A 14872-nucleotide genomic window follows, 5' to 3' on the forward strand; every position below is an offset into this window, starting at 1 on the left:
GTTTTACCCTATCAGTCACTGGTTTATTACAGCCTCATGTACAATAAGTAGACAGACCAGTATATTTCTGTGACAACACTGCCCCCTTTTAAACGCCTCAAGCTAACCATTCTTGGGCTTATACCTGACCCGTCCTGTGATTTAATATGGTTTAGCTCCTGCATAACTTTATTATTATTATTATTATTATTATTATTATTATTATTATTTATTTCTTAGCAGACGCCCTTATCCAGGGCGACTTACAATTGTTACAAGATATCACATTATTTTTACATACAATTACCCATTTATACAGTTGGGTTTTTACTGGAGCAATTTTAGGTAAAGTACCTTGCTCAAGGGTACAGCAGCAGTGTCAGAAATGCAGATGTGTCAACTCTCCCGTATTCACCGGGAGTTTCCCGTATTTTGGACCTTTCTCCCGGACATTTATACGTTTATACATTTCACAGGACACATTTTCTCCTGTATTCTACTGTTAAACCTCCTTTGTCAGCAAAAACCTATAATGTCTACAAAATTCAAGGCCGTGTTTGATTACACTGAGATGCCAGTCTCTCTCAGTTTGGCTTGGGGACAAACAAACTAGTAAGTGATATAATGAATAAACTAATTAGCACTGTTTTGTACATATGTAATAATTATGCTATGGTGACTATGATAATGCATATGCAGTATTGATATGAATATTAAATAATTATAATACATTTATGAACCAGAACCAGAAAAAAATATATACAGTATAAAGCATACAATGTACTTTATTTGTAAGCTGACAGTAGCAAGCTTCTCAAAAGAGGGAGAGGGAAAGAGAGAGAGAGAGACAGAGCCGAAGAACCACATTCAAGCCGGCACACAACTACAGCACAGCAAATTCCCAACCCCGTCCCCAGTCCATTATTAAGCCCATGTTTCCGCCAGTCGCTTGCATTGCGGCTGCCCCACCGTTACATTGACCCCTGCTTAAACATTTCCCGGCCCGGGAAGGAGTAACCTGATCTCAGAAGCAGAGGGGCAGCTGGATCTGGTGGCACAGTCTGGATCTCACAGCGTGGAGGGTCAGGGCGACTGGGGTGGGAGATTCTGGTCCGCGGCCAAGGCGGGGATACTGGGGGTGCAGCTGGAGTGGGAGATGCATCCCTGTCATTCCTGCTCTCATTGTTGGAGCAGACAGGTAGGGAGGTGGTCTGGCGTTGCGGGGTACCCTCTTCTTGGAGTACCGCTTCCACGACCAGAGCATGGTGGATAGCTTCGTCCAAGGTGCAGGGACCAACAAGGTGAACCTGGTTATTGAATGCCAGGAGGGAGTTGAGTGAGCAATCCATTCTGTAAAAGAACTAAACCAGTAAAAAACAGCAGTGTCCTGCTTATTTCTTTCCACTACAGTATGAATAGCTTTAATTATTATTTTACTTACAAGTCAAAAACGATGGTAGTGATGTAGGTGGCAAAATTATTATTATTATTATTTATTTCTTAGCAGACGCCCTTATCCAGGGTGACTTACAATTGTTACAAGATATCACATTATTTTTACATAAAATTAAATTATTTTTTACACATTATTTTTACATTCAATTACCCATTTATACAGTTTTTTTTTTTTTTTAACTGGAGCAATCTAGGTAAAGTACCTTGCTCAAGGGTACAGCAGCAATGTCCCCCACCTGGGATTGAACCCACTACCCTCAGGTCAAGAGTCCAGAGCCCTAACCACTACTCCACACTGCTGCAAAATGCCTTGCATGCCGCGCCGCTCCTGTCTGGCCTGGGCTTTAGGTAGGACTCTATATCTCAAAAGCGCAGTTTCAGTGCCGACACCAGAGTTGTTTAGTCGGCTCTCTCATCTCGGTCCAGGTCCAGCAAGGCATCAGATGCGGCCCCCTATAAGGATTGGGCCAAGCAGGTTACTTTCTTGTGCTCTGTCCAAGCGACGTTAGCGATGAACAGCTGAAACTGGGGGAGGAAGGCTTCCAGTGGCAGCTTGGGCACAGGATCTTGCGATGAAGCAAGCTGCCGGGTAGCGGCAGGCAGTGTGAGTGGGCTCCTCTCCGGCGGCAACAGGGACCCTCCTGGGGTGAACAGGCAGGGGCTGTGTGCTTTCTCCAGTAGGCAATGTCATCTTTCTCGATTGGCTCCAAAGCAAGTGTGAACTCTAACTGGATCCTTTGTGGGCGGTGGAGGTGAGTCTCGGGAGTCTTGGTAGCAGTTGACTGCGGGGTGGGCCGCAAGGGGGGTCCCAAGGAGATGTGAGCTCCCATCTGGGCGCCTGTCTCCATCAGCTCTCCAGAGTGCTTTCACCACCGGCATGGCTCTCAGCACAGCAACACAGCAAATTCCCAGAACCGTCCACAGTCCATTATTAAGTCCATGTTTCGGCCGGTCTCTTGCGTTACAGCTGCCCTGCCATTACAATACTTTAGAGAGCGCAGCGCTTATTAACCTTTTGCCAGTAAAACTTTCCGCTAATGTGAAAAGGGCAGACAGTTGAGATCGGATGCTATTTCGAGCATATACGTTACTTTAAATTGCAATTTGCACCATTTTCACTGTCAGGACAATGCAAGTAACACATACTAGCAGGGTCCATGTATCATTGTATATCCATTTATTACTATTGTGCTCCCCCTTTATTAGGCAGCCCTTTATACAATTCTTCAGTTGTTTGATTTAAGTATAGTTGCATCCAAAGTACTATTTGTTCCATGTTAGTTCCAGTTGATTTGCAATGCCTTTCATTCCTGCTGTTTACTGTGGACATGTGCCCAATAATAATAATATGTTTAGAATCTATCTGAAGTGCATGAGTAAGTGTGCTGGTGCATACAGAGCTGATCAAAGACTAATCTGATGAAGGCACATCATATGACTCATGCCCCATGAAAAGGAGATATCTTTATTTAAAAACATGTCTTTGCATGCATTATACATTATTTTGATTAAAGCTCGGTATGACATTTCACATTTGATTCACACTAACTTCAGGATTTGATTCAAAATCATTATCTTCTGTAAAACCTTATTTCTGACTTTTTGGAGGATTAAATGGAATCTTGAATTTTTACATCAGTGTGGCTCAAATTGCACGAAGGCATTGTTAAAAGAGATTGAGTTAAATTAAATAAACATGCCAAAATTTTTAAAACTTAAATTAGAGACTGGAGCCCAGACATTCAACAATAATATAAGTGTTTATAGCTAATATAATAATTCATACCTGTCATGCACTTCCATTCTTTGTATACCTGTATGTCTCAACTGGTACTGGTACTTTACTATTGTACGATGAAAAAAGTGATTTTATTTCCTTGGTACCAACTCTCTCCATGCCTTTTTTCCTGCCTTTAACCAGCCAGCAGCCTTCCCCTAAGGACTGGTGTGCTTTGCAGCCAGTGACATGGGGCAGTGTGAGGGTACATGACCTACAAAGTCAAACAGAGAAACAGACTATATTGTCAGATACCTGAAAAAAACATGTTTGCTGTCACATTTCTTTAATAGCTGCTCATGTGACTGGAAATGCTCCTAGGTAACAGTTATGGAATTATTTTGTTAACTATAATCAGTGTACAATTTTCCCTTTCTGACAAATTGGACAGGGTTGTTGCTACTTCTTTGAAAACTATGTATAATATGTCCATCTGTGACATCTGTCTATTTAACATGATGAGAGCTAAACAAAAATCAATGGTCTTATCTCTTATTAGCTTTATTCACATTGTAACTACCTCCCTTTATTGAGCTGAATAATGTCACTTTCAATATTAATTCAGGATGTGTACATATTTTAAATGCATCGCTAGATATCAACTGTTGCAACCTGGTACTTGTGCTGTTGGTCACATGGTCTGATTACAAACAGACTATTGGAGTGAATTAAAATTACAACACAAGACAAGATTAGATACCAGGAAGCTGTAGCACATTTTCAGCTAGTGTTGTTATTGAAATATCTGCATATTCCAAAATGAAGTATAAAATACAAGCAAAGAACCAAAAGATCTTCAACATGAGAGGGTCCATTGGTAATATCAATAATGCTAATATGTGTTTAGAAACACTAAAATAAACTTTATAAATGTATTAGATTTCTTTTAGTATTTCTAAATTCAGCAGTATTGCGTGTTTAATAGTTATGGATAATGCTAATATGCAGTACGAAGTGGATTTTAAAACCTCGGTTAGCACTCTGTTAAACACCATTTATCATTACATCCATCTGATCTGTTACAGTTCTTGCAGATTGATTCTTGATGTTCAGTGATACTGTAGCTCTATATTGAGTACGGTAAATGTGATGGTACACAAGAATAATCAATGAGTGAAGGAAGACATTACACTGAAGGACAAATTCTTCTTGGTTGGATTTCTGTTTGTATTGTGTGACCATCAATAAATGAAAACTGTATAATTTTACAATGGTGTAAATGTTTCATACATATCTCAATAGTGCTACATTTTCAAATACTAAAAGAAATGTAGTGAATTCAATGACAAATGTTTTGACCTTTTCAATGTCTTCAATGTTGGAATGAGTTTTGATTCACATTGTAACTACCTCCCTTTATTGTGCTGAATAATGTCACTTTCAATATTAATTCAGGATGTGTACATATTTTAAATGCATCGCTAGAGATCAACTGTTGCATCCTGGTACTTGTGCTGTTGGTCACATGGTCTGATTACAAATAGACTATTGGAGTGAATTAAAATTACAACACAAGACATGATTAGATACCAGGAAGCTGTAGCACATTTTCAGCTAGTGTTATTATTGAAATATCTGCATATTCCAAAATGAAGTATAAAATACAAGCAAATAAAATACAAGTGATAAAGTGTGAAGAGTCCCACTAATATGAGGTGCCATATGGGACATAATTCACCCACTGATATTCACATACACTATATACTGAAATGCATGCACTGTATACTGAGACGAATACACGCTATGCTGAGACACACACATTGTATACTAAGACTCATACAATCTATACTGAGATGCATACACTACAGTACACTCTCGCTATAATACCCTTCATTATAACAAACTTTCAGCTATAATGAACCTGGCCCCTGGACCCCAAATAAAAAACAAAACAAAACAAAAAAAAAGTGGGTGAATTATGGCCCAAACTAAGAGGAATGTGTTGTGCCGGTTTTGCACAAATTAGACATTAACATTGCATAGGGGTAAACGTCACTAGTTACAGCAGGTACATAAAAATTAAAACATAAACATTTTACATAATAAAAGGTAGAAGAAAACAAAAAAGATAAAAGATACAAAATAGTTTATTGAAAAGAGGAAGAGAAAATTGTAGTTTTGGAGTCCACCTCCCATCAAATTACGTCACATCACCCAGTGACATAAGTAGCTTATTCAAAACTGATGTAAAAAGTGAAGACACTGAAAAAGACTTTTAGTTTAAATGTTTGCCATTAAATTTACTAATTATAAACTATACAATGTATGTAAAAGTTGTTTTGTTTATGTTAATGCTTGTTAAAACATGTTTATATCAAGTGTTTTTTCTTGTATTTAGTTTGTTTAAAGTTTTTCCCAATCGCTAACTCACTGTGAATGAAACTGTGATTAAAGTCTTAAAACACAGTAGCCTCACCATCAAAACCTTACACTCCTTTTGCACAAGTATTTTCTTGTTCATTTCACACAAATTGAAAAGCCAAATATTTGTTTTGCAAAACATTTAACACTTGTGTCTACAATGAACACATGATTCAATTGAGTATGTTTTGTTCTCACATTACAGCATATTGTTTGTAATTGAAAGTAATTCATTTCAATTGAATCCATTGACACTGCACATGTGCAGATGCTACTGCAATTAACTCATCAGTCGTAAGTTACAAATAAAAGGAGCTAGAGGCAGACTCTCAGTTGAGGAGAAGGAGAAGGAGAAGGAGAAGGAGAAGGAGAAGGAGAAGGAGAAGGAGAAGGGGAAGAGGAAGGGGAAGGGGAAGGGGAAGGGGAAGGGATGCCCGAATGAGAGTGGGAGCAAGAGTACCACTGAGAGCAAAGACCAGGATGTACAGCGAGTAATATATCGAATGAGATTAGAGCAACAATAGTTGATCATGTCATCAACCATGGCCTGAACATGAGAGAAGCTGGGCAGCGGGTGCAGCCAAATCTCAGTAGATCAACAGTGTCATCAATCATCTGTATTTTCAGGAGGGAGAACAGGTAAGGACTTACAAAGTGTGCACATTTGTAATGTAGTTCAGGATATGCATAGTTTTATTATACTTATACTGTAAGATGCAATATGTAAATACCGTAATTCAATCACACATTGTATCTATTGTACAGAGTTGATAGAAGACCTAATTCTGGTGGCCGCGGACGTATTTTCACTGAACAACATGGTCATTGAAAACAATGCCATCTGCCTAAAAGACATTCAAGGCAAGAATGATGCAGGACAACGAAGTATTTCACAATATTCAGAGTGTTAGCTTGGCAGCTATTGATTGTGTCCTGATAAGAAATTACATCAGGACAAAACAAGTGTACAGGGTGCCATACGAGTGGAACAGCGACAGGGTGAAGGAGATGTTGTATCAGTATGTAGAAGTAAGTTATTTTCTGTGGTGTGTTCTTATCCGTACAACTGTGCAATATGATTATAATGCTGTCGATATTGGACTGTATGATACATTTCTATCCCCCTAGAGAATTCTGGAGCTTGATGCCAGTATTGCACCCCAGGAATATATCTTTTTGGATGAGGCTGGATTCAATCTGTCCAAAAGAAGGAGACGTGGATGAAATGTGATTGGTCATGGTGCCACCGTTCAAGTCCCTGGTCAACGAGGTGGTGACATCACAATGTGTGCAGCCATATCTCGAGTACTTTGCCATAGAGCAATGATAGGCCCATACAACGCTGCACGACTGCTGAGTTTCCTGGATCAACTGCTTGAGCATTAATTCCAGATGGAGATGTTGGAGTAGAAGGGCAACACCAAACAGAATTCATCATAATTTGGTATAATGTTCCATTCCATCCCCGTGCACTTGTCTGAGAGTGGTTTCAAGCACATGCTAGATATGCAATCCTATTCCTTCCACCATATTCACCATTCTTGAATCCCATTGAAGAGTTTTTCTCGACATGGAGATGGAAGGTTTATGACCACCATCCCCAAGAGCAGACTACCCTTATCCAGGCCATGGAGGCTGCCTGTGAAGACATCACAGTTGAGGCCTGTCAAGGGAGGATCTGCCATGCAAGGCTTCTTTTCCCCCAGGTGTATGGCAATAGACAATGTGTTATGTGATGTCGATGAGAACTTTTGGCCTGACAGAAATGAAAGACAAGGCAATGGGGAATAGAATTACAACTGGATTTGTCAAATTATGTAATGTGTACATTGTGTTTTTTGTTCTAAGAATTTTATATACTTTGGTTTACTGACTGACAATGTAAGCTTTTCATTTGTGCTTAACTTGTAGAAAGGACTATAACACCTCAGTTTGTTTCTATGTGTTAAAATATTTTTGTGTTTGCATGAACTGTTTTGCTTTGAAATTGTAATTTTGTTGACCGACAATCAAGTTTTGCAACTTCATTAAATTTTGCAAATGTATTTGCACTTTTGCAACAAAAATACATTCAAAACAAAGATAATTGTCCATATCTTTGTTTTGAATGTAACCTATTATTGTCTGCATTACATGACTTGTTTTAATTAGTGATAAATAAGGCGGCTGTTGACATAAAGCAGCCCAGGCAGGCACTGCACACTGAAGAAGGTGATGACATAGGATAGGAAAAATATAACTAATACCAGGATTTCTTTTATCCAGTTTATGTGTCTGTTGCCATGATAACAGGATTTATAGAGAATACTGCATTGCGTAGTGTGTGATATGAGACAGAGTTGTAACGAGTCACCAAAATTGGGAGTCGAGTCGAGTCATTGGGGAGTAAAGATTCAAGTCGAGTCAAGTCTTTGACATACCAAGCTCGAGTCGGGTCGAGTTGAATCACTAAACTGCTCAAGTCGACTCGAGTTGAGTCACCAATCTGGCTTGAGTCACTTCGAGTCATTAGTTTTGACCAGTGCTTAATTTTAAAGAAAGAGGTGCCGGGGTGCAAGCAATGACAATAATACCATCCTTAAGAACTGTCCTGAAAGAGTATTGTACGTACTAGTGTTAGATGTTTACATTCAAGTATTCTACATCATATACAATGTAGTAGTACGCGCAGAAAAAATAATCAAAGGCAACTGCAGGACAAATAATACATAAAAAAGGCTGTGTACATATTTTGTTATGGTTTGCATTTAAATGGTTTAAAAAACGAACAAATTAAAAGGCATTCAGAGGGCTCCAGAAGGACGACATTGATTAAAAAAATAAATAAATACGCACCCCAACACGAACATTGGTTTGACCCACGGTCTGCACTATTATCAGTGATGTGTATGCAACAGAAGCCGCTGGCAGATTACAGAAACGATTAATTAAACTTAGGCTAGGTAGTTGTTATCATAGTTTATTTTTATTCTCTATGAATTATTTTATCTTGCTCTTTAATTGTATTAATACTTGTACTGTGATTCTTGAAATGTATTTTTGTTTACGACTGTAAGTCGCCCTGGATAAGGGCGTCTGCTAAGAAATAAATAATAATAATAATAATAATAATAATAATAATAATAATAATAATTAAATTATATTCACTGAAAAAGGCAAGAGAGAACCAGATCGTTATTATTTTTTATTGTTTTGGTTTAATATAATATAGCAGGCTAATGTTCCTTTGAAGTAGGCTACACAATTTTTTTTTCATTAAAAAGTTGTCGTTCTTTGTTGAAATTAATGTTCATATTTTGTTGTGTACTACTCATTTAATCAAACCAAGTAGTGTAAGAAGTTGCCTGTATTGTTCATGACGTTTTTGAAATCATGTAAGCTTATTTGTGTATAAAAAACGACAATAGAGTTGCAGCCAGTGTCATCTCACTTAAAGGCACTCAAGCTGGAATCGTGAAGTAATTTAAAGTAGGCTACAAACGTGGCAGAGGACTGTCTCTCTTTAGCGCTCACGCAAGAACTTGCAGACTTGATACAACTGTGTTTAGAATTTTTTAGAGGTTTTTAACTAGAGGTACCGAGAATATGACTCTGCATGCCCAGAGGTTCCGGGGCTGTGCCCCGGCACAAATTAAGCACTGGTTCTGACAGTTCAAAATATCTTGATTTAATCAGATTAGTTTTACAGGAGATTAGCAAGCTATACATAAAAAAATCTTTTAAATACAAAATTAAGATGCACAATAATGTGGTCATACTTGCCCCACTTATGTTCACCATTAAAAGTCCACGGTTTCTGCTTTGTTTTCGTCTTTCCATTTTAGTGAATTTGATTCCTTGATGTATTTATAAGCACATTTTGCAACTGTATAAAGACCCCTTTCTCTGTGCTCAATTGGGTTCGGTGTTTAGTAATGAATGATACCACAAAACAAAGAACATATCTAATATTTTCTCACTTCTCAACACTCACACTCCCCCTTATAGTTTTGTTTCAGATACATTAACCAAATGAAAGGACATTTGGTGGCATATAATTTCATGTTAAGATATTACTTCAAAGTTTTAACACATAGGAGACAAGTAGAAAAATAAAGAAACTGAGGCAAATTTTTATATAATTCACAGGTAACATAGAATCTGTACTATATATCTCTCCTCGTAAGCTGAGCTATGGAGTGTCTTTTTCCATTAAATGTCAACTAGACATTTTTAAGTAACAGATACTGTTTCACAAAAGCACAAAACATAGTAGAAAAGGTGTCTGTTGGAGTCCTAACAAAACATAATACTGTACTGAAAAAAAAGTACAAAAACTAATTAATCTTTTAAACTTTTTCTCCGGTCACGTTTTATACTTTAATATACATATACATAAAACTTTAAGTCGAGTCGAGTCGAGTCACGAAAAATTGCGACTTGATTTTGAGTCATTACAGCTCTGATATGAGAATTTAATGCACACCCGAGGGCTGGGATGTTGCATAGATTTATCCAAGCATCCCACCCTGAGGGTGGGCATTAAATTCTCATTTATCACACACTACCCCATGCAGTATTTTTTATAATCTCTAGTGAGCAATTTTTTTTTTCCTTCCAGAGTTCTAAAGTTCTGTGTTGCTTGTTGTGGGGGGCTTACTATACTTAGTTTATGTCAGTGAGTTATTAGACAGAGAGTGAGCAGCATAAATAATTATATGTAAAATAATAACAACTTTGATAACTTGAACATTTAGCTGAATTTTGTGCCAGGTCTGTTTTTTTTTCTTTTCTTTTGCGGTTAGGTTTCCATGGCAACTTGGAAAAAGGTTAGGGAGTGTGTTAAAATTATTATTATTATTATTATTTATTTTTTAGCAGACATCCTTAACCAGGGCGACTTACAGTCGTAAACAAAAATACATTTCAAGAATCACAGTACAATCACAGTACAAGTAATAATAATACAATTAAGTACAAGTAATAATACAATACAATTACAAGCAATAATACAATTAAGTACAAGTAATAATACAATACAATTACAAGCAATAATACAACTAAGAGCAAGATAAATACAATGACAAAATTACATCCTTTAACATTTTTATATACAACTATTTTGCCATTTTTATGTTCACTAGTTTGTTCCGAGGGTGTTTGTGTTTATTAAAATTTCTGTGTACCATTTTATCAGAAGTGGCTTACCTTCAGTCAGAATCAGAGTGTATTACAAAGCACTTTCATCTGTGGATGGGAGATTTTTCCGGTGGCCAATTATACTGTTTACGGTGACTCACTCATGGAAAATGCAATCCGTCCCGAAGATTGAATACAGAGAGCCTGTTGCCCAGGTATTTTCGATGCTGCAAATGTGCATTTCTCTTGGATTTATATACAAGGCCAAGTCTCATTTCATTTTCGGTGATCTGACTGGCCAAATTAGAATGTGTAATTAATTAGAATTACAACACTTACTAAAGTCAAATTAGAACATGTAGTAAATATTTGAAACGCGTACTAACTTTTGATAAAGGTTTTCTTTATCAAGTACACACTGGAGAAGTGTGGAGATGTGTTGCTGTTTGACAGTTTGACAGCTCGCGCTGGGGTAGCGCTCTGTTGCTGGTATTAATGAGCGCATGTTTCCCATATCACACAGTCGTGTGATATGGAAAATATCAATTGGATGAGCCCATTGCAAAAATTGCTCACCAGTTATATATATATATATATATATATAATGTTACAGTTCATGTGTAAAATCGGTAAATCTATAGATTAACCGGTATGTGTGTAGATTTACCAGCTCAGCGGTCAATGTATAAAATAACTAAGGAGATGGCAGTTAATGCTACAGCATTTGAGGGGAATTCGGAAATAAAGTAACGTCAGGTAGCGTAATGGCAAAAAAATAAAACAAAATAAAAAAAGATTTCTGTAAGATCGGTTACGTACCTGGGTAAATTAACTAATTTATTATTTTTTCTTCTTAAACTCCAGCCTTTGGATTTTTTTTTATTATTTGATTAATCTTTCTAAACTGTATTCATGTTTTGTCCTATATACAAACATGATTAGAGATTTTTATAAGATTTTATCCCCCTGCTCTTTCACTTTATGTAAAAAAAAAAAAAATGCACATTCCCGATTTTATTAACATAGGGCAAACATTAGATATGGTAATAATGACATCTCTTCAGCAAAATTCAAGCCTCTACTAAGTGTGATTTAGTATTATTAATTATTATTTGTTTATTTAGCAGACGCCTTTATCCAAGGCAACTTGCAGAGACGATGGTGTGTGAACTATGCATCAGCTGCACAGTCACTTACAATTACGTCTCACCCGATAGACGGAGCACAAAGAGGTTAAGTGACTTGCTCAGGGCCACACAATGAGTCAGTGGCTGAGGTGGGATTTGAACCGGGGACCTCCTGGTTACAAGACCTTTTCTTTAACCGCTGGACCACAGAGCTGGTAAATCTACACATTTAACGGTTAATCTGTAGATTTACTGATTTTACACATGAACCGTAACTATATATATATTGTAAAATAGCGGGTTATGAGAAACAGCAGGGAGGGGGTTAAAACCTCCCTGCTATAGAAATGCTCTGGTTTGATTTGTGTTGCTTTATTGTTTTGTTTAATTGTTTAATTGTTTAATTGTTTTATTGTTAATTATCATCTGCACCTGGGCGTTATTGGAAATTAAGCCCAGGTGCGGGGGTTTAAAAAAGAGAGCAAGCAGTCTGCTCGAGGCTGCTGAATGGAAGGAGGCAGAAAGGAGTGCTCTGCTTCCTGGCAGTCCCGAGAGAAAGGTACAGTGCAAACCTGTGTGGTTAACTTTGTGGAACAGGGAAACGGCTTAGCCGTCCTGTGATAGTTAGGTTCCTGCGTGTGTAGTTAAGGCTCAGAAGAGCTAGGTGTTTATTTTGTGTACTTTGTTTTATTTTGTGTTTATTAAAAATTAGCGCGTGAGCGCTGAAAAAAATCCATTTCTCGTGTCTGGGTCGCATTCTTAAAGGGGCAACGAACCCGAGTGGGTGAGTTCTTTTTACATTTGGTGGCAGAGTGTGTGGGCGCCCCTACGACCCTAGAAATGGAGAGCATTGAACAGTTAATTGAGCGAATCAACCGCAATACTGCTGCGCAAATAGAGCAGCTGGAGAGATGGGAGAGAGAGATGGGGTTGGCCCCAGTGAAGAGAAGGGAGCCAACCGAATTGGAGCTGCTGCTCCAAGAATGGGAGCAGGCTAGCGGAGCTCCGCAGCCTCCCGAGCCAGAGGGGGAGGAGCCGCCGCTGCCAGAACCCAGAGGGGAGGAGCCGCCGCTTCCGGAGCCCAGAGGGGAGGAGCCGCCGCTTCCGGAGCCCAGAGGGGAGGAGCCGCCGCTTCCGGAGCCCAGAGGGGAGGAGCCGCCGCTTCCGGAGCCCAGAGGGGAGGAGCCGCCGCTTCCGGAGCCCAGAGGGGAGGAGCCGCCGCTTCCGGAGCCCAGAGGGGAGGAGCCGCCGCTTCCGGAGCCCAGAGGGGAGGAGCCGCCGCTTCCGGAGCCCAGAGGGGAGGTGAAAGGTTTACCTCCACCACAGCCCCGACCACCGCCCCTACGGTCCAGTCCGGCACCGCTGCGTCCAGTCCCTCACCCTTTGCTCCAGGACACCCGGCCGGTCTTCCCGGACCTTCCTGCGCTGGACCTAGAGCCCAGGAGTTTGCGGCACTGGCCACAGCTTTTCCCCTGGTTCCCTGCTCCGCTCTTCCCGAGCACCCAGACGTCGCTGGGCTGCTGCCAGACGTCGCTGTCGCTCCCCCTGTTCGCTGCTTCGCTTCCCCTGGGTGATCGGACATCACTGCGCCGGTTCCCAGGGGAAGATCTCTGCCCACTGCTGCATCCTCCAGTGCCACGGCCTACGCTCCGGTCGCCCCTGTTGAACCGTTGGGTCCCCTTGTCGCCGGTGCGCGGTCCTTACCTGGCTGAGCCGGGACGTGGACCGATCCACCCTCAAGCCTGCCCGTGGAAGAGGGCAAGAAAGGACATTTATGGACTTGAGGGTGGGTGGTTATGTTTTAGGGGAGGAGGTGGCCGTCTCGTGGCCTGTGTCTTGTAAAGACAAGGGGGGGGATGTGTAAAATAGCGGGTTATGAGAAACAGCAGGGAGGGGGTTAAAACCTCCCTGCTATAGAAATGCTCTGGTTTGATTTGTGTTGCTTTATTGTTTTGTTTAATTGTTTAATTGTTTAATTGTTTTATTGTTAATTATCATCCGCACCTGGGCGTTATTGGAAATTAAGCCCAGGTGCGGGGGTTTAAAAAAGAGAGCAAGCAGTCTGCTCGAGGCTGCTGAATGGAAGGAGGCAGAAAGGAGTGCTCTGCTTCCTGGCAGTCCCAAGAGAAAGGTACAGTGCAAACCTGTGTGGTTAACTTTGTGGAACAGGGAAACGGCTTAGCCGTCCTGTGATAGTTAGGTTCCTGGGTGTGTAGTTAAGGCTCAGAAGAGCTAGGTGTTTATTTTGTGTACTTTGTTTTATTTTGTGTTTATTAAAAATTAGCGTGTGAGCGCTGAAAAAAATCCATTTCTCGTGTCTGGGTCGCATTCTTAAAGGGGCAACGAACCCGAGTGGGTGAGTTCTTTTACAATATATATATATATATATATATATATATATATATATATATATATATATATATATATATATATATATATATATATATATATATTGTAACAAAGTAGGGGTGCCTTGCTACAATTCGGGACCTTCTTGATTGTAAAAGAAACATTTACTGGACCACAGAGGTTATTTAAACAGGACAGGGCCTGTATATTTATTCATAAACCCCAAACAAAACAAACAAAAGCCTAACTCCTCAAAGGAGTACTAACTAAACACACAGGAACACCCTGACTACAAGTGGGACAGCTAGGCCGTTTCCCCACCAAACAATAAACAAAAACCACACAGGTTTAATACAGCACACTTTTACCTCACGACTGCCAGGAAGCAGAGCACTCCTTTCTGCCTCCTTCTCCTCAGCAGCCCTGAGCAAACTGACTGCCTCTCTTAAATACCCTGCACCTGGTTCTAATTTAACAATGGCTACCAGGTGCAGGGGATAATTAATAATAAAACAATTAACAAAACTACACATTTTACTGCGGGGAGGATTTCAACCCCCTCCCCGCTGTGCTACACTATATATATATATATATATATATATATATATATATATATATATATATATACACACACACACACATATATACATAGTATTCACCCCCCTTGGACTTTTCCACATTTTGTAGTGTTACAACCTGGAATTAA

This window comes from Acipenser ruthenus, chromosome 6, assembly GCF_902713425.1.
Source record: "Acipenser ruthenus chromosome 6, fAciRut3.2 maternal haplotype, whole genome shotgun sequence".
In the NCBI taxonomy this organism is placed as follows: Eukaryota; Metazoa; Chordata; class Actinopteri; order Acipenseriformes; family Acipenseridae; genus Acipenser; species Acipenser ruthenus.